The 22307-nt window shown below is 35.0% G+C and overlaps 1 protein-coding gene across 1 annotated transcript in view; it reads right to left on the minus strand.

Annotated features, from left to right (window-relative positions):
* Positions 1 to 22307, minus strand: part of LOC111051644 (protein jagged-1b) — a 127396-nt gene that overhangs the window by 102077 nt on the left and 3012 nt on the right. The window lies entirely within an intron of this gene.

A 22307-nucleotide genomic window follows, 5' to 3' on the forward strand; every position in this document is an offset into this window, starting at 1 on the left:
GTTTAAATTCATCATGTTGATTTCATAAAACGTGGGCGAGAAATATCCTCAATCTTCACTCACTCCTCATTTCAGTAATTCAATGTATGCCAGATTCTTTCCTATAGTATAACATTCCATGTTTGTATGATTTCATGGAGATTCATAACTTTCACTATTTGGTTAATGATGTGGTTGAAATTATTAAGTTGTCGTAGTAGTGGTGATGGTTACCTCCGTAAACAAATCCGTAGTGCATTCGTGTGACGTCAGCACAGGTAGGGCTCCTAGAACAATAAAAACACTAGCTGATAAAGATCAGCTGAAATCAACGAATTTTTATTGGTGTAAGTGCCCTATTGTGCTGTGCCCTCAACCCTGTAGCCTGGTGTAAGTGCCCTACCTGTGCTGACGTCGTCACACGAATGCACTACGGCTTTGTTCACTGAGGTGCTGGATCAATACACATCTGGAGTTTTTGATTTTCTGTGAGCTTGAAAAGCATTAAGATAAGTTTTCAAGCTGAGCTTATTGCATTTTAATCAGCTTAGAATTCTTTCAGATAACTTTTTAATCTGCTCTTATTGTATCACTTTGTGAGCTCACGATTCATTGAGATCAAGTTTCTATTTGTTTAATGTTGTACAATTGATTTCTGTGGAGGACGAGTATGTTTGTGGAGAGCATCATACTCTCGCAGCTCGAAGGAAATATAGAGGTTCTTTGGTTTCACTTTCGATTTTGTTGATAAAAGTTGTGACTGCAGTCACACATTCAAGGTGCACGACCGGAAGAATAATAGTCTTGTAAATTCTCACCTTCATTCTGTTTGTAAAGCAGCGTGATCTCACGTTTCAGTTCAAAGTAGAACTTGCATGTTGCATGCATGTTCCACTATCTTTCATTCCACGGAGTTTATTTGAACATCAAGCAATACAAGTCAAACTTGTTGCAGATCTGCATCGACATTGGAACGTTCAATGATTTATTCCAATGAATCATTCGAGAACTCAATGAAACTGTTTTATTTAGCTCATTTGAATGCAGCATTGGAGAGGTGCTATGTTTTAAGCTAAAATTTCTGCAAAAAAAGTTTAGATTTCTTGTTCGGAGGATGGCAATAACCTCAAAAGTTTGGAGCTCAAACCCTCTGACAAGTATGGGATACAATATCTATTTTATATTGGTATTTCATCTCAGAATCATATTAAAAGAAACAAAAGTTAGTCTGGGGTTGTAAATAATAATAACGTTTCACAGAACACTTGACATCCACACAGCTTTAGGCTAGCTTCACACGCTTTCGGTTTCATTCGGTTCGGTACGTTTTCGGTTCGGTTCGGTTCGTTACCGAAAACGAATGAGGCTTTCATACATGTCAGGTTTTAATTCGTACGGTCCTAATTAGGTATTTTCTTCTCAAACACAGCTGTGTTTGGATTTTCACAGTTCATACTGGTACATTTAAATATAACAGCTTGTGTTAAATTGTGATATGTTATTCCTTGAACAAGAAAATTTTAAAATTAATTAAAAATTGTGAATTATTTGAATAGTTACTTTTTGATTATGTTAATTTTGGATGTTCAGAGAGATGATTTGAAAATTTGTTCTTGTTTTGACACATGGTATATAAACTTCATCTCTCCTCTCCATTGATGAAATCATGTAATATTCGTGGAAAGAAAATGAAAATACTCCCTGAGTTTTTAATTTATATCTTTCATATTTTTTAGCAAACTATTCATTGAGAAAAAAATGGTCCTGTGAACTAACAGGAATGAATTGAACATATGATTTTGACTTGGAAAATTTTGAAACAGATAATCACTATATCAGTTTAAAATAAAAACAAAAAATCTGGTGTGGCGCACTCACACAACTTTCCTTGCCGTTATGAAAATTGATCACCTGACGCTAGTGTTCCCGCGCATCTCAAGTCCACTATTCAAAGATTTGAGCCAGCTGGTGACAGGGCAATAACGCTGGAGACACACAATCATGAGGTCTGATATCTCTTCATAGTGAATGATTTAATAGAATCAACAATAATTTGCAATTGAATAATCACATTTTCTCGAATGTAAAGCTTATTTTCAATTTTAGGTGAAAATGTTACTGAACATTAATTCTAGAGATTTTCATGCTCAATCTACTCCACTTGATTTTTTTTGTTTCTGAAGCCTGATAATTGGGAATCTATCTTCATTAATGGGACGAAGCTCCTGAAATTTTTACAGATATGGGACTTGTGGCAGTTGATAGAGCTTATCGATGACTATTTTAGGTATGAATTTGATCAAAATCTTTGGAGCCGTTTCCGAGAAAATCACTAAAATTTTCGCCATTTTAGCCGCCATCTTGAATTGCATTTGATCGAAATTGTTCGTGTCGGATCCTTATAGTGAAAGGACCTTAAGTTCCAAATTTCAAGTCATTCCGTTAATTGGGAGATGAGATATCGTGTACACAGACGCACATACACACACACACACACACACACACACACACACACACACACACACACACACTTACAGACCAATACCCAAAAACCAGTTTTTTTGACTCGGGGACCTTGAACCGTATAGAAATTTAGAAATTGGGGTACCTTAATTTTTTTTGGAAAGCAATACTTTCCTTACCTATGGTAATAGGGCAAGGAAAGTAAAAAGGCAAGCGTGTGTAAAAGACTTTGTTTTTTCCCGTTTCCCTAGCAACGAATTCGAATATGATGAAACCTATTCGTGTCGAGGGGGCGTTCGGTGCTATGCGGTTGCTATTCGGTACCGAATTGAAACCGAATCATCGTTTCACACTTATCGGAATATGCCGAAAACGAACCGAAAACGAAACGAACCGAACCGAACCGAAAGTGTGTGAAAGTAGCCGGCGCTAGCAACGAATTGAAACCTGATGGAATTTATTAGAGTCAAGTGGGCGTTCGGTTCTATGCGGTTTCTATTCGGTACCGAATTCAAACCGAATTACCGTTTCACACTTATCGGAATTTGCCGAAAACGAAACGAACCGAATGAGTGTGAAACTAGCCTTACAAGTAATCACGTTCATACATCGGCACTAGCAATATAAACTAGTAGTTCTGTGAACAGTGGACCTCACGAAGTATTCTCATCCACAAGTACCTGATTGAAACTATAGACCTTATGGAAATACAGCAATAGACTGGCTTCTCCACACATCTGTGTAATCACTTGTCAGCTGATTTATGATGAATAATTCTATAGTCTGATTTTTACTCTCATTTTGGCGTATGAAGGAGGCTCCTTTTTCCCTTTATATTATCCTTGAAATGCAAAATGTCCAAAAACCATGTATATACGTCGACGCGCAATTAAAAAAGGAACATACCTGTAAAATTTCATGAAAATCTATTACCGCGTTTCGCCGTAAATGCGCAACATATAAACATTTAAACATTAAGAGAAATGCCAAACCGTCGACTTGAATCTTAGACCTCACTTCGCTCGGTCAATAAAAGAATAAATGATTGTAGTATGTGGATTGCAAATAATATTGTATTTGCCTTAGTCGCTACTTCAAGATTCACTACAAACTTTCAAAATTTTTCGTTAATAACATTGATGGTTTCATTCAACCAATGCTGACACTATAAAGTGAATTCCACTTTGAAAAGAAATCTAACTAGTAGTCAAATCTCTCAGTTGATGATCGAAATCATTGAGTTGTATTTATGCCTCCCACTCAATCAATGGCGACAGTATAAAGTGATTTCCACCATAGAAAGAAAATAATTGAATATTATTGAAATTGGTATTTATCTAGAAAACTATTGAGATCTACAGTGAATCATATAAATTGAAACATTATGAAAAACCATTAACCATATGAGAAGCCATCATCGAATGGCATAGTAGGATGTTTTGGTTCATTCAATTTGATAGGACTTTGCAGTGCACATTGAAGTACAATCCACAAAACATTTGTTACTGGATGTTTCTTGGACAACAGTTGGAATCATAGCTATTCTACAAGAATACATATCAGGCAGAGAGTTAGTTGGTGTTGATCCCTAGTCGCGTCGAGTCACATTGTCAGTGGCAACCAATGAAATGGAACCGCGTTATCAGGAACAACACGGATATGAAGCAGAACAAACAGGCGGGCAGAGCAGCAGCTCTCATGGCTATTTGTAGAGGATCAGACCGAGTTGGCTCGAGGCGACTCTGCAAGTGACAGGTAATTAGACCCAGAATAGTTGCTGCTGAAGATAACCGAGATAATATCTCGGCAACACGGTCATGCGACGCATAGGGGCACACATACACACCATCAGGCGATCTCTACTAACTTGGAAAGACGCCTACACACTGTATTGAATGCTGGAGAAAATTCCACTATCTCAATCAATACTATTCATCACCGTCTCCTGACTCTGGCACGACACTTTCGTGGAAGTAGTCAGCGATTCGTCTCCACACACTATCATCAATCTCATTTGGAGAGATTTGTGACTTCAATAGTTGAGAGCAACAGCTGAAAGGATTAAGAATATAGTTTTTTTCTCATTAAGCTCTTGTGTGTATATTTTAACATACAGTTGCGGAAACACTGAGATCAATGCGATTGATTTTTTTTTGTATCGTGTCTGACTAGCCTACTAACTAAATAAGTCTCTGATTTGTGCGAAAGGTGAGTGAAGATACAGGAAGGGACGAATGTACAGGGAATCAAACTCTTGACCAATGGCAGACTGAAATTGAAGCGCTCCAATAGGCTTTGACGGTTCATCAATGTAAATCTTAAATCTTTCTTAATCATCTGAGCACTGATCATTGAACAACATTATCTTCAGTAAAACTCTGGAAAAATAAAATTTCATAAGAATGGGAGAAATAATGTAAAGAGAAGAATAGAACTGAAGTGTAGGCTTCAGTATTACCTTGAGAGTATCATTATATCATGCAAGAGTGCAAAACCAAAAATGCACAAAAACATGAGTATAGTTCTGGCTTCAGAATTCAGATAGGTAACAGTTCGAAGAATAAGTTTTTTGATTGGAAAATGTAGAAGATAATGACATCATTATTGATTAATTAATAATTAAATTATATATTGCTTTCCAAAAAAATTCAATGTACCCTAATTTCAAGATTTCTATACGTTTCAGGGTTCCCTGAGTCTAAAAACATGATTTTCCTTCTCTGTTTTCCAGTCGGTGGGTTGCACAATCATTCTTCAGTTCATGTTGCAAATAAAGGCTTTTAGAATAATATTTTTCTACTTAAAAAATAAATAAAGTACAGAATTACTTCCAACTTTATATGAGTTTAGTGGTTGAACGTGATTTGCCACTTGGCCGTCTCTAATAATGTACAGCATTTCTCTCCACAGGTTCATCTTGCCTGACGATCAAACCACGATAGTTGGCTCTGAATCTAAGCCGTTGAAATAAATAATCTTATTTAAAATATGTTTACATTAGCTAGCCACCAGTTTCTCAGTTTTCCTAATGCAATCGCTAAATAAGGAGCTTAGAAATCAAGTTTCGGAATTAGTGGTAGAGGAATAGAGGCGCGCAAGAAACAGGGAAGTGGAAAATCGTTAGCAGCAATAAATTGCACGAGAGGAAGTTTTGCAGGACGCGTGGGTCGAGAGATGCGCGGTGAGTTTAACAGGTGAACAAGAAAGAAGGAGTGAGATGGAGTGAGAAATGAGGGGTGTGTGAGAGAGAGAGAGAAAGAGTGGGTGAGGAGAAGGATGCTGCTGATTAACGTGGCCAGGTCGGTGCTGAACGGGAGGCAAAAGCTCGGATATAAGAGGAAAGAAGAGGGAATTATAAAGGTAATAATGTTATCAGGCAGCTCCGGCAGCAGTTGGGTCTCTTCATTGCAACCTGTTCTCTCTGTCTCCAGCATCCAGCATCCAGCTAACGGTCGGTCGTTAGTTCCGATGCAAATGAAATTCACAGATCTGTTCCGCTCGGTTGCCATGACAACTCGACAATAATTATTCACCGACAATATTGCTTCCATAAATCAAACTGCCTTGAGTTCAATGTTATGATATATTTCTAGCATTTGCTGCCAGCAATTTGACCACCCTGATAAATAGATGAATTGATTAATAGATGTTTCCGTAATAGTGGATTCTGAATGTCACAAAACTATTACCAAGAATAGTGGAGGTATACTGGTGGAACAAGAGTAGAACAGTACTGTATTTTATAAAGCTTAGTTTAATTTTCTTATTGAATTGAAACTCTCTCAATAATTGCTTGCAGTCATCGAATGTTAGAATGAATAGATATTTGAAAAATATATGATGCTCATTTATAATTTCTTCCATTCACGTACCATTCTTGTATCAGACTAGTTACTTTTCTTTCACAGCTTCCATGCCGTTGAACTTTGATTTTGTGGGCTTTTACCTCTCTAGAGATGCTTTAATGAAAAGACTTGTCAATTTGTCAATTAGAATCAATTAATAGTTGGAGTTAGCTTTAATTCGTTAAAAATAAACAATATCCGGTGGTCTAGTTTGTGGATATGTCTTGATACTTGAATTATTCTATAAATGTATATTTACATTACACCACTAAATTACAACTCCAACGAATATCAAGTCATCAATGATCCAATGTCCAGTTCATGTTAGCACGTTTTGTGTCATCTATCCATTCAATCAAAAAACTACTCAATTAAGTCAGAATGAATTATCATAATACGAGCTTTTCAAATTTTAATGAAGAAAGATATTGAGTGGTCTGAGTCTGACGAGAATCTGATCTTGGTTTAGGAAACAATTTTATGCAGATGTCGGTTGTTCTTCGATTCATTGACAATAACTCTATTCATAAACCAATTTAGACTATCTGTTTTGGACATTTGGTCGATTAGATTAGCATTTAAAACTCATTCAAAGTCAACAAAGGATGTTATAAATTGAAGTAATTAAAAAAGTAATCTGACCACAGTGACATTAGAGTGTAGAGTAGATTCACGTTCAGGAATGTGAGATTTGGGAGTTAAAAAATACTGTGAGAAGGGTGAGGAAAAAACGAAAATTTAGAAAACGATCCAAATGAACCGGAGTTGATTTGAAGCTCCATTAGCTCCAGTAATGGGAGGTGGAGAGATATGCAAAGGAAGAGCGCACACAAACACACACACAAACAGGGAAGGACTGAGAAGATAAATTTATTCTGTGGCTAGAGCGAAGTGCTCGAAACGAATTACACAGGCTGGCGACAATTAACAGTGACCAAATGTATCTGCCTTTGTAAGTCTAGTGTTGACGTTAGCTCGTTTCGCCAGGTTCGTGTCGACGCTTCCAAAGGACTTTCAAAGGATTCGATGAGGACTTAAAGGATGCAAACGACTGGCTAGTACTTGCAAATACCTGCGAAACAAAAACACAGCGCAGTCTTCGTACAAGCTCAGAATGCGTACAAGTACTAAGTCACACCGTCGACTTGGCAATTTTAACACAGCAACGGGTGTTCACCCTCTCCTTCTCTCTCACCCGTTCTTGTTAATTAATTAGGCGGAAACACATTTCTCTTCAGCGACAAGTTGTTGACTGTCTTTGTCGCACTCGCACTTGTACGTGCTTCAAGTCCCAACCGCAAACTAACTGACTATGGCCAAGTTTTACTAAGGAAAATGACTACATTACCCCTTCATAGCACTCTCATGAACTTTGATGAACATGGAAATGGGAAATAAAATTTTCCCTGTTTTCATACTTATTGACTAGAAATAAAAATCCTTTGAGAGGGAGGTATTGAAGAAAAGTGAAAATCTTTAGAAAATAATTGGTTTCATACGTTCTCAACAAGTATTCAAATACTTGAAATACGTAATAAGTGATGAGAAAAAATTTTGAAAGTTGATATGATATTGAGTGTACTGATCCAAACTGTTGAATGCACCGATCACATTAACTAGTTAGTACCATGAAATAGAGAAGATATACAATTAAAATAGAATACAAATACCAAATAAAATAGTACCATCAAAACACATAGATTTTTCTTCTAAGATCGCACCTTTTTATAACAATTGAATTTTCTGATGTAAATAAACTCGTAAAACAGAGTCATGGGTTGAAAAAAAATCGCAGTGATTCAATTGAGATAGAGGAAAAAACGGGATAAAATTCTTCATCAATAGAAAACTTACAGGCATCAAGCTATCAAAGAATTTATCCTACAGCAAAAGGTGATATTGGATAATGATGGAACGAAAATAAACGAACATGAGTAAAACTTACACAGTTCGTTGTCCACATTCATCAAACAAACCTTATTTCTCTTCACTAATGAACAGACCCGCTTTAAAACCCATAAACATCTAGAAAGTTTCTCGATTTGGTTTTGCTGCACCATGCAAAAGTTTACAACGTATTTCCACTCCACACCCTGCACATGCAAACTGCAAAGTTGTGAGGACTTTGCTTTTTTGCACGATCTTAAGGACTGCTTATGACTTGGCCGCACCACCACGAAACACGTTTGTTGCACATTTGAAGCACAAAAGGATGCGTGAAATCGGCTGAAATTCCTATTTGCATCTATGATTTTGAAATATGTGGTCTCCTCCCTAATGCACGAGACCATCAAGCTGGCAAAGGCTAAATTACCTCCTCTTCAGAGAAGGAATAGGCTAGCATCACCATAATATTGTTTGAATTTAACTTCTCGATTATGTACTATTTATATCAAAGAATGTCGATCATAATGGGAGAATTACGTCAGATCACTTTGAGGAAAGGGTATTTCAATCATCAAAATCATGGAGCAGTTGTTTGAGTGCGTGAACATGGTTTTGATGGAATACAAGTTGATTTATCATAATAAGAAATGATACTACAGATAGTATACTTGTAGGCTGTAGGATCACAAAAAGATTTACTAAGACTTGTCAAGTAACTTGACCCCAAAAGTTGAATAGAACAAGAGCTCGATTTCTAAAACGAGGTTCTAATAACAGCTCAGATTGGCTGAATAACGTGCAATCAGAACTATTATTAATTGAATCAGTGCTATGATCAATGCTTGAAGTAAGTTCCTCTAACAGATATGAACACCACAATTACTTTTGTAATTCATGAACTTAGTAAGAAGACTATGTTAACTAACAAGAAATAGAAAATGAAACATCTAATTATATAAACTTTTTAAATGGTTCAATATATTCATCCCTTATCCCCATAAATACCCACCTATTATCCACATACTTTGTATAAATCTTAAGGGATTATTTAAAGGATAACATAGTTTGAACTTGACCATCAGTGAAATAGATCACAAACATTTCATTTGGGTAATTTAAAATTGAAGATTTTTTGAGAAATAAGTTCAAATTGTTGGATTTTGCAACTTGTTAAATGAGATTCAGGCGACTACATTTCTGAATTTCTGAACATAACTGTAAATGATAAAGATTGTCGCATTGGAAATTCTTTACCACGTCACTCATTCATGTGCCGATAAGTAAACGCATTTCGATCAAACGGAACACTTGGAAGTACTTTGTATTAGTTTGCGCTCGCGCGGGAACCTGAGCGTGGGCGAGTGAGCCTGTGGTCGAGGGCGTGATTCGACATATATTACACGGTCGGTAGCCCACAGAACACAGAACAGATGCAGTCCTGTGCATGCACTGTTATAACAACCCATTCAAAAAGCAGCATTAAATCAGATTCAAGTAGTTCGACAGTACAATAAACAAAAACAGGCTTTTCTTTCTTGTACACACACATTAACTCCTATGTCCACAGCATGGACCACCTTCTGATAAACATGATTATCCCCCTCATTCCTCCCCCCGTTGGCTCTTCCAATCGGTTTCAACAGCAGTCATAGATTTTTCTTAACGATTATTGAATGTTCATAGAGTCGGGCATGTGTTGAATTGGGATCTGTAGGAACAGTACTTTAATTCATTCCTCCACTAAATCGAGTATATCAGAAAGTAATCTTGACCATGTCTATGATTTCTGATGACACCATTACTGTATAGAACGGTAGTTACTGGGAAATTTTAGTGATTACATTCAAAACATACAACATATAAACGAAATTAATGAAACTATGAATGGAAATAGAACAATAATTTATCGATATCCCTTTGGAATGACGATGTGTATATGAGTATGGAACGCTTACTAATGATACACATCCGTTCTACAATTGGCTAACAAGTTAATCTATAAAAGATAGTTCCAAATCTTAAGACACATTTGAATTCACATTGATAAGCAGGTTTCATTATAGACTGTTTGTATCCATTCAGTGATTTGAATGAGATATTCTATAGTACAGAACAGTACTTTCAATTGAGCTGACACGGCGTTCGGCAGGCAATCTGCGAAACAAACTCGAGCTTCATTATGGATAGTTTGTGAAATTAGGCGGCCTGAAGATGTCAAAAGGCAGGGCATAATGGGGTAATTACACATGGTATGCTGTTTAAAATACTATTACAGGAAGTAGTTAATAATTATTCTCACGTAGAATTGTGTTTTATATAAAACTAATTCATTGAATAACAGCCTACAACATGCAAAGTACTGAATTTCGAATGACGAAGAATTGAAAGTGAGAAGACTAATTTCGTATTTAGAGAAAAATATTTCTGATTTCCAATCGACAGTTAGTCTGATGTACAGATCTCGCATTAAATTTTAGATCTTGATTCCAGTGTTATATAAATCTAGATAAAGATCGCATTGCATTTCCTTTTCGACCGTTTACACGCTGAATAGCAAATGCACGAATGTAAGTAGTCATTTTGAAATCAAGTTTGAAAAGGGCATTTTAATCCAATAAAAAGTAAGAACTTATCTATTTAACCACGTATGCGCTCTATACGCAACTCAAAGTATACATTCCAACTCTCTTTGGACAAAAAATCAGGATTATCATTGTAATTTCCTCAAATTTTCTTTACCAAATTATAAGGTTTTAGTGTTAATGTGTTGTTTGGAGTATGATTATAATCCAGAATTTGTAGAGCTACAACTGTGATATGGATTGTAATAATAATATTATTAGCCATGCAATTCAGACTACTAATTGTTATAATGGTGAATGATGTACAATGTGTTGAACACTAGTTATACATAGTTGAATTGCACCAGTAATTTCTACATCGATGGAGCATTAATTATGACTACATTCGAATACCGTTCAAGTACTCGTACAGTGGTACGCTGCAGACGGGGAGTGAGGGCTGGTTCATTTGCAAAGTAATGATCACAGGAGCTCGTATGCAGGCTGATAACTTTATTGAACAAGACACAAGTGCAGACTTGAATGGGAAGGGCCCCTTCTCTTTCTGATTCCCCTATTGATGAAGGAACCAGGGAAGAAACAGAGACTAGCTGAGGACGAAGAAGGGAGAATGAAAAAGTGAACCGATCTGGACACTAGGCTCATTTTAATTCAATATTTATTATTCATGAGAAACAAACATTGCAATTTGAACGAAGCGATGTTGCATAGATTGTACTACAGCAACATTATCAGTCCGTACCTAACAAGCCATTTTCTTGCAATAAATCAGGCAGTATTTCTTGTTGAAGTAGAGAATCAGGCTGTACCACCTGGGAAAGGGAATTGGTCCCAAAAATAGGTAAATTATATTCCAAAAAAGTATTCAAAATTTAAAGCTGAAACAGAAAGGAACGAAATAAGCAGCTAGCTGTTCCAATTTAATCCAACTAGTTCAAAAATTTTGAAACTTTAAAATGGACTTTTTAAAATGAACTTTATTCCGAAGTGAAAAGTGTAAATTTAAAGTATTGTGCTTACTATAACCTTAGTGTCCGGTTTCCCATTAGGGAACTTTGGACTACATACGGCGAGGTGGAACTACCCTTGGGTCTCCTCACCATTCAAAGCCATACGCTAATAATAATAGTTCAAAAATTAATCACATAAATCAAACATTTTGTAGAACTTACCGTGCTAAATGATTTGTGAGTAGTTTTCCAGAAGGTGGATAATTCGCATGGTAATAGGAATTCAATACTATAACTATTAGGCATGAATAGAATGTATACTATAGAATATAAATTCTCAGATATTTAAATAATCAATAGACAATCCTTTGACTGCGATGCTTTCTGACTGCGACTGATGTATGTATATTTATATTTGAATTTACATGTTTTGTATAATAGTACCTTGTCAAGCAGCCTCTTTGAGGTTCGCTTAAGGTAGCTTATTTATTCAATAAACGTTTTTTCTATCCTATTCTATTTAAATAAAATTTCTAATCATCTTTTATGCTTATGTTAAATTAAATGACATCTTTTGGTACTCGTTGCTAGCACACAAACTTAGGTTTTACTGGCAACGCCAATTAAAAACTTAAGTTTAAATTTTATTGTTATTCTGTATAAGTATGAAGTATTTGTTCTATTTATTTATCTTTATGATTGGAAAATACATGATTATGATTTGATTTGACACTACTTGATAGTAAGTATTCAACTGAAAAAAGTGTAAGAAGCTTTATCTTAATATGAATAAGGCGTTTAGCATTAACTATCTCGGTGTAAATGCTAGATGATTTATTATATAAGTAACAACTTTTAATAACTAGACAACCGCCCTTGGTTGATGCAAACGTCTGCGTCAAATGGCAGGCAAAGAGGTAAGCACGTAAATTGGTAAGCATGAGTGGTAAGCAGAAAGTGAAGTCTTCGTCCCCCTCCCCCCTCGCCAACAACCTTTGCTAATCTATCCGCCGATGAAGATAAATTCTCCAACGAACAAAGAGCCATAAATTTAATCACAAAATGCGTTGCAAATGATGCGCTTATGGCTGCTATGCCATGAAGATTAGGCACAGCATTTCGCAGACCAGCAAACGATACGCTGTATTCTGTGTTGTCCTGGAAGTTGAAAGCAGAAAATTCTGTGATAAAACTGATGGAGATTTTATGAATATCTCCCAATCATCAGGATTGAATAGAATGCGGAATAGCTGGTGAGGAACTGTAGCTAGAAATTCATCAAGTCACTCAATCAATGTTCCGGAGCATTATTTTCTGATGAACGTTCCAAAGCCAGACATTGATAGTTCTGCCATTAGTACAGAAGAAATGAGGAACTTCCTTCCCTTTTGCATGACTCTTGCATGTGAGAAACTCATGATTCAACGATCAAGGAAAATAATTGGATAGTATGCTTTTTAGGCTTATTATATTCAATTCTCATTATATTATATTGAGGCTTATCATATTCAGTCATAATTCGCAATTATGACTCAACATTTTCCCTATATATTCAATATTCCCTATTAGCTTCATTCAGACTAATTTCTCTCCGACTGAAAGATAGGTACAGTTAAGGAAATTCTACGCCAGTGTAACTCCCAAATCCATCAACAAAGGTGCGAACAGAACGAGTAAATCGCGGTCGATGCCATCATGCCAATAAAAAAAATGGCATCTTAAAAGCATTGAAGTCATTCATGTAGAAGGTTGATCGCAGAAACATACATATCAACTTGACCGTATTGTTCACACCCTTTAGGCTAGCTACACACACATCAAGTTTTTTTGAGGAACATTCAGACAAACGTTTTTTTGTCGTTCGTATGAATTCTATTAGATTGAACATAATGATGTTAAACAGATGATGTCAAGTTCCGTTAAGTTTGCTAGAATTCATAAGAACGGCAAAAATCGAACGTCCAAAAATCGATTTGTGTGCAATTGGCTTCTTAATATTTTACAAAGTCTATACAACTTTACAGTTTAGGGAATAATTCAAGTTCTGAGTACCCTTATTTGAGATGAATAATGAGAAACTCCTCCCACTTACAGTTTGAGAACTACTTATCTAGTAGAAATAATGCAGCACTATTATTTAATAAATAAGTGATTGAATTTTTGTTATAACCTACTTTACAATAAACGTGATAAAACCATGGGTTGTGAAATTTCCAAGTTAATATGATAAAGAATGATTCCAATTGAGGGTAGGCCTATATTACTGTACAGCTTCCCACGACGGTTACAATAACGTTCATTACCCACATTCCTCAGTGGGTCGTCGACTTGTTCGAAATTCACTCCCAAAAACGACTACAATAATGGTCAGTACACAATGCGTGTAGGAACATACATCTACATTCACACAAACGTATGCAGGTGTATGTTGTATAATGTGTAAGTCCTAGAACAGAACAGAGCTAAGTGAACAAGAGAGGAGCTGCTTGTTGAAGACACTTCCGGTCCCATAAAGAGTTGGAAGATATGATTTTGCGTCCGAACTACGTCTTTCCTCAACATTCTGAAACAATTGTTATTATAGCTCACATCATTTCCCATCACGCAACCCGCTAAACTGAGAGATCGCCTAACAGAAATGCACTAAACAATAAAAGACTACTTGGACTATAATAAAAATTCAATCAGACTGAAATCTCAAATTTATAGCATGTGGAGAAATTATAGTGTGAGCATCGGTTATAAATGCTGGTTCAAGCTTCCATTGTTGGATAGCATTGGATGGGTTAGTGAACTTTGTCCAAGAACTAGTGAATTATCATGAATGATATACAATGCCGCTTTTATCAATGTCTGTACTGTGAGTCAGAGCTACAAAATTAGATTGAATTTGATGACAGGATGATTGAGGTTTAGACATAATTCAGTTGACCGAAAAGCGTGAAAATGAATCAAGCTAGATGTAGCCTATCATTTATTGGGAGATAATTATGTAAAAAAATAAATATTCTGCTCTGAGGGCCTTCTCCAAGTATTATTGGGAGATGATAGTGTGAGAATGAATATCCTTTTCAAAGGGCTATATTTATCAATATCGTTTCAACTGCGTCTAGCTTATCAGTGGTTTGAACACTTGCAAAGTTGAAAAAATCCAAAATTTGCAAATTTATTTCATCAGAAATATTCATATCGAAGAGGGTTTCAGTAAAAGGCTTCGGGAATACAATAATAATTATTATTAGTTCATTTTTGAGCAATTCAGGAAAGTTGAGATAATCCAGTTACTAACCTTTTCAACTAAACAAAGATATAACGGAATATAATTGCATCAACACAGGAATTTTCATTATAATTTATTGATCTCAATAAACCGCCAGAGATTTCACTTGTGAATATTTTTCCCTCTCAAAATCATGATATCAGAATTTTATGTCTTTTTTGTCACTTTCGATAAAATATAACCGAGTCTGAGAGGAGAATGTTGAAAATGAAAGAATTTTCATTAACGAACTTGTCTTTTAGTTTTCATTCTATCAGCGCGGTATTTTATTAGCTGGGAGAATTTTATGACTTCATTTATTATGGACATGCACCCAGATAATACAGCCCGATCATTCCATGTTCACCCACCCAGTCAATTTAACGCCGCCGCATCTTCCTCTCTGTTGCTCCAATCTATACTTCGGACTTCTCTCCTTCACCTTCTTCTTCATCAATGCAGCATATTTTTCTTTGATCCCGTCTTCCATCCAACTCCTCCCTCTTATGAGTAGCAACGAAGACGGCCACGAATAAGAAGAGGAAAAAACCGGATAGTTTGTTGCACCACTCGCTGACGAAGTTTTCTGTCGCTGAACAAAGAAGAACTTCGTGGGAGATAATGATTCCTCTCAATCACTCCCTCTCTCTTCTTCACCAACCTCATCCTCCTCTTTAATTAACACGAATTACTTGCTTGGAAAGACCATAAAATCTAATTAAAATAATTAACACCCTTAATAAAAAATACTGAGCCTGGAAAATCTGAAAACATTACCCCCTCGATACAAAGCCTGCAACTAATGTTCTGGACAAGTCAGCGGTTGTTCGATAACTATTCATTACTCTGCCATCAAGAAGTGATCCGGTATTTTTAAATTAGTTCCAAAACACAAGTGGACACAAGCTCGTAACTTTCACTGGTAACAGTCGAAAACTCGAAATCCATTGAAGGAAGACCATTGAGTTCCCACGCGTTTTCTCGAGAGCTCTGGTTTATTTGGATTTACTTGGCAAAAATGCCAGGTCGGGAATCCTGAATTATATGGGTGCGACCTGAATAACTTCTCAATCATCTATCAAAATGCATAAATACCTCACATTATCACAGAATTAAAATAATTGCTCCTTTCAATACTTCATAGGAATGCAAATGTCCACAGATGTGGAGAGATCAAACATAAAATAAGAACTTTTTGTCTAAAAACAAAACTAGTCATTATTCTTATTTCAATTCAACATATTAATGATCGCATAATCAATCGACTGAAAAATATCGCTCTCAGAAGATTGTCTATACATAATTCTCCATTCTGTTCTGTGAATGAGTTATTCCAAATTTGTATTGAATAATCATTGTACGTAGGTCAAATTAATTAAACTTCATTCACTTCAAAACACACATATTCCATCCGTTATAAATAAGTCTTGAATCAAACTCTCTCTTTTTGTAGACGATACAGCACGAATAACAGTCTGTTATATCAATAACAGACATAATAACAGTGAATGTTTGATAAAAGAGGCAGAGATGTGTCTTGCTTAATTAGATTGATGGTTTGCTCGGGATGGTCTTAATTTAAACAACAAGAAAACTAAAATAATCTCTTTCAGTAGAGAGTATGAAATTTTCAGAATAAACTCAAATACTGTTGGAGAGTGGCGCGTTTTATATGGGGATGGAAATATTCAATGTACTCCCAACTCACGTTAGAAAAGTTAAGGGTTTGAAGGAGTTCAGAAGAACACTTGGAGAATTTTTATTGAATTATGTATGTCCTTACAAATAAGCAGACTTCCTTGGAAGGTGATTTTTTCTTCAAGTATGTTAAATTATCTTGTCTGTTGTATTTGTGTAGATGCAGTTACTGCATGAGCGCTGCTTTCTTGATGCAGTTCCATAATATGACGAATTAGAAACGAAAGAAAGACGTCTCTGATGATATGTTGACTGTATAATAGATGCAACATATGGAGAGATTGAGCGTTGGGAATATAAGTAGTATTACTGGACATTGTTGATTAATTAAGTACAGAATTTTTCATGCTTGAAGTAAAGAGAGTGACTGAACTTGGATTGCAAGAGTTGTTTGCATTGATTCGTCCTCTCAATATTCTATTCGTAATACAATCACAACTTGCAGTCTACACTCCGGTGATGGCAAGTCTCAAAGAAGAAGCAGGAATTATGCGACTAACGAGAATTTTGTCCAACTTGAGCTTGGCAACAATAAAGAACTCCATCGAATTGATTAACGCATTAGGAGCTTTATATTTCTGGAATTAGAAATGTAATTTTTTGCAACTTCACAATCATGGAAGACCGGAACGTTCTTCGTGGACTTGTCAAGTCCATAAACAGTTTCTATTGCTTGCGAAAAGCGCAACATGCCAATAATAGAGACAGTTGAGATTTAAGTTTATGAAAAGAGCGTGCAACGAATGAATAATAAGTTATTTATTAAGCCATTTCTCATAAGTGGATGACATGACATGTGCCATATTTGGATTTAGCTACTAATCAAATCAATATGTTTTTTGACATAAATGTTATATTAATTGAATCTAGATAACGAACGTTTTCAACGAGAGAATAGATTTCAATGTTTTGATTTTTTGGATCGGCCTCTACTGCGATTTGAATAGAAAACAATGAAATATATCGTATCCTCTCTCCGATATCCATAAGAATTAATGCGAGATTGAATTTTTGATTTGGCATACGATGAATAGTGTGATCTTCAACAATTTTGTCTTCAATAATACCATTATAACTTGATAATATCCATAGAGATCGTTTTAGCAATTAATGAGTATTTTTTCTTTTACAATGCATGCATGTTGAGAATTATTAATGATGTTAGAAATATTGATCAGACATCAAAACATGAATACTCAAGAGTGATAGTTTAGAGAGAATTTACCATGAACAGTATGAAGGAGGAAGAATTGAATTAAATCCCTTATGAATTTTATAAAAATGAGTGTAGTTAGAGAATCAGGAAACAAATGATAATTATCATCAAGCTGAAGATTCCAAGAATTGGAAAAAATTTGAAATAGGTGACACTCTCTTGAGGCGAGAGTCTGAGAGGAATAGTTTATTCCACTTGAAGAAAGTAATAATACCACTAATATCCCACTGATCTGTAATATTTTAACTATCAACTATCGTAATGTAATGTTGGAGGTCGAAAATTCACAACGGACTTTTATTGTTTGAGTTTAATATTGGAAGCAATGGTAATCTTAGAATTGTTATCTTGAATAATCTTGGAGCATTGTTCTAAGAGTCGAAACTGTGAAGCTTCTGAGTTCGAGTATTTACTGTAATAATATTATTGTTTAGGCTGATATTCAATTGACTTAATCAATCCTACATCCTACAATTATAGAGTATCAAATTTCTTGTTACGTATTTCTTGCAATGATAATACAGCATGAATCCTGGAGAAATCATCACGAGAACTCTAACAAACTCTCTAATAGATTTATTATATTTCATACAATTTATTCCAATTTATTAATTCAACATACGCATGAAAGACGAAAATGATTCATCGCCGCACTCCATTACAACAAGCCTACTTGGATGGATCAATGATATAACTTGGCAAATAACATTTAGTTGTGTTTCTAAAAGCAGTCGTTAGGTCATTTCAGAGGCCCTGAAATTGATTAGTTGCGACCTGAAAACTCTGACACCAGACCTGAGCCAGCTAGGTCACTCGATATTATTATTATAATTATATTTGTGTTTCTAAATTTTGAATTCATATCAGTAACTCATTAGGGGATAATTAGGCCTACAGGGAACAGTATTTTCAATGAGTATCCATTGTATCACTGTCAATAAATGCACTTCTTGTACGGCAGAAGATAATATGGATATGTGAATATGCTTATGTGGATAGCGGCAAAGAAATGGTTTTTATAAAGAGAGTGGTTATTTGTTGACAACCAGATAGATAATATAGATAGACAGCATTCGTGGATAATATGATATTTCTCCAAATAATGAACACAATACTTGAATTTGAAAGATCCATATTAATCTTCGAAATATCTATGTGTGAAAAAGTCGACTGCAGCAGCAAGACCTACGTTTTAATAATTCATCATTCTACCAATACTCATTGGATTCAATCAATCGTTTTTATTTTTTTAGACTATCAACATACTAGTGGTTCTGTGAACAGTAGACCTCACGCAGTATTCTCATCCACAAGTACCTGATTGAAACTATAGACCTTATGGAAATACAGCAATAGACTGGCTTCTCCACACATCTGTGTAATCACTTGTCAGCTGATTTATGATGAATAATTGTATAGTCTGATGTTTACTCTAATATTGGCGTATGAAGGCTCCTTTTTCCTTTCATATTATCCTTGAAATGCAAAATTTCCAAAAACCTTGTATATACGTCGACGCGCAATTAAAAAAGAACATACCTGTCAAATTTCATGAAAATCTATTACCGCGTTTCGCCGTAAATGCGCAACATATAAACATAGCTGAGTGAAAATTTTCAACAGGTTATCACTGAAAGTACGGAATTATGATCTTGATAGTTATAAGAGAGCAATAAAAGGATGGTTGAAGAATAAAGCATTTTATTCAATCGAGGAAATGCTGGTCTGTAACTGTTATCCATAGCTGATATATTCAAGTAGCCTATTTCTATTTTTATTTGTAATATTACAATATATAACGTGTACTTGTATACAAAGTATCAATGTTAATGTATCCTTATGAAGTGACTTTTGTCAATGCAATTATTTTCTTTGTGACAATAAAACATTCTTGATTTAAACATTCAAACATTTGAACATTAGAAAGAAATGCCAAACCGTCGACTTGAAACTTAGACCTCACTTCGCTCTGTCAATTATTAATAATGATATAATTGTGGATTATACGTTACTGAAATCACATGTAATATCGGGGCACCGAGCTTCGCTCGTTATTTATTTATTGACTTTTGATAAACCGAACACAATTCTTCAAAATGATTGGGGAAGTACTAACAGACACAGCCCAAAACTGTTTCTTTCCCGAATTTTGATTTATACACTATAAACAGTCCATAAAGTAGGTTATTATGTTCCATACACTTGAATTCAGTTTCAATTTTCTGTTCAAAAATTTGAAAACAAAAAATTATAATTTAGATTATATACAAATATACGAAATTATTAAGTGTGCAACTAATCACTTGAAATTGTCAAATAATGATCAACTTTGAAAATTATGATATACTCTAGTTTAGGAGGATTATCATGTCATGTCAACAAATCAGATTATGTTGATCAAGTTGATTTAATTGTCTAGCTAGATAAAATTTCTCGCTGATTGATTATGATTACACAACTGGAAATATAATTCTGTCTTTCTCCCACACAGGCACACGCATCTTCTGTTATCGAGAGACGACGAAATTATCATCTGTTTTCCAAGGATGAATTATCCTTTTAATGTCGTTCAGCTAGTTTTTCCAAGAATGAGACCTAGTGCAATCGAATTTTTATATCATAAACCTACCATGTTCCAAATTCCGTGAAAATCGTTAGAGCCGTTTTCGAGATCCGTTGAACATAAATAACCAGATATAAATATACAGAAATTGCTCGCTTAATAAATAGGATATTCCATGTTAAGAGTTGACCGATAAACATAATTAACGATTAGCTACAAGAAGATTCATATTTAAGAATGAGCTTTTGCTACATATTGTGCAATATGATACATAATATCAATTGTATAAGTTTGTTGTTTCTGTACGGAGAAGGCAATAAATAATAAAGAAAAGGACAATATGAAGTTTCAAAGAATATAATCAAATAAGGGGTTCTAGGAATAGTATTTATCATGCTAAGAAGATATGACTATATGCACTCAGGCTGAAGCTTTTGTAGGGGTTTCCCCTATGGAACAAAGAACAGGTGAAGATACAAATAGATGAAGAATTGAAAAGAAGACTTGCGATTCAGCCTTGATTATGAAAAATCAGGGAATGAGAATGACCCTACAGGTCTGGAGAGGAAAATCGTTTGGTAGTAAGTTTTGGCAGGAATCTATGTGCTTAGAACTTCAGAACAAGAATGATAACCAGTTCACAGCCTACGAGAATTACAGGATTTTAAAAAAACATCATAGGATATCAATTCACCAATAATAGAATAACATAATTTTCCTATATCATGAGTATTGAAGTTTGATTTGCATGTAATGAGTCATGGGAAATTAACTTTTTTCCTCTTATTTATTATCACTTTGTGATGAATAAAACGCCTATGATGAGAATGAGCTGTGAGTGTGTTGGCAGCCTCAGATTATATCCGTAACCTTTCAGCATTCTGCTTTAACGGTGAATTTGTTAGCTATGCATGAATGAGTGTGATTGGAATTCTACGCAGGAAGTCACGACGACCAGCAGGATGTTGTTCAAGTGACACTTAAGTACCACATCAGTATCTGCACCACAACAGTATTACTCAAAAACCTGACAACAAGGTTTATATAAACAAGATTACAACTAAGATACAACCCTACTTTTCACAACTAAATTTAGGAAGAGAAGAAGCTTTGGGCTAGCGCCTGTCCTTTCTTTTCAATATTATGCTTTTGATTCAATAGATGAATATATTGAAATTTCAAATTTTGTAACCAAATATTGCTTCTAGTTGCCAAACATGTGAATGACAAACAGGCTCCGGAAGGAAGATTGTGGATGTAGAAGCTTCAAATTAATTAAACCTCAATCCAATTTATATTACTTTTACTTGGAGATGTTGTACGGGGTTTCATTCATAAGTGCGATATCTCAAAAGTGCGAGTAATTAAATTTCTTTTTATTATATAGAAATATTGATAAATTTAATACATTACAAATTATATTAACATATTGCAATTTGAAAGCCAAAAAAATAATCGTCGTAACCTTTCCCTTCACCTTTGAACAGAAAGATATGTTATATCCATACACTAGACAAATTTGAAACTCGCAATAAATTCTGCGGCACTCCCGTTTACCACAACAGCAAACTGTAATATTATTATTCTATGATTTCATTGCTTTAATAAATGGAATAAAATCTCAAAGACTTGATTAATAATGCCTGTAATTTCTCAGATTGCTTCCAAAACATCAAATTATTGTATATTACAAGAATTCTCAATTTCCTGAATATTAGTTCCTTCCAAAAATATTTATCGACTTCTTTGCAGCCTCTTGATGAATCATGTTTGTTTAATGAATAATATAATTGAAAAATTTCATCACATAAGTTAAATGTTATTGTGTCAAGCGAGGCACATAGATCGTCTCTGAGTTTGAGGTG

This window comes from Nilaparvata lugens, chromosome 4, assembly GCF_014356525.2.
Source record: "Nilaparvata lugens isolate BPH chromosome 4, ASM1435652v1, whole genome shotgun sequence".
Classification (NCBI taxonomy): domain Eukaryota; kingdom Metazoa; phylum Arthropoda; class Insecta; order Hemiptera; family Delphacidae; genus Nilaparvata; species Nilaparvata lugens.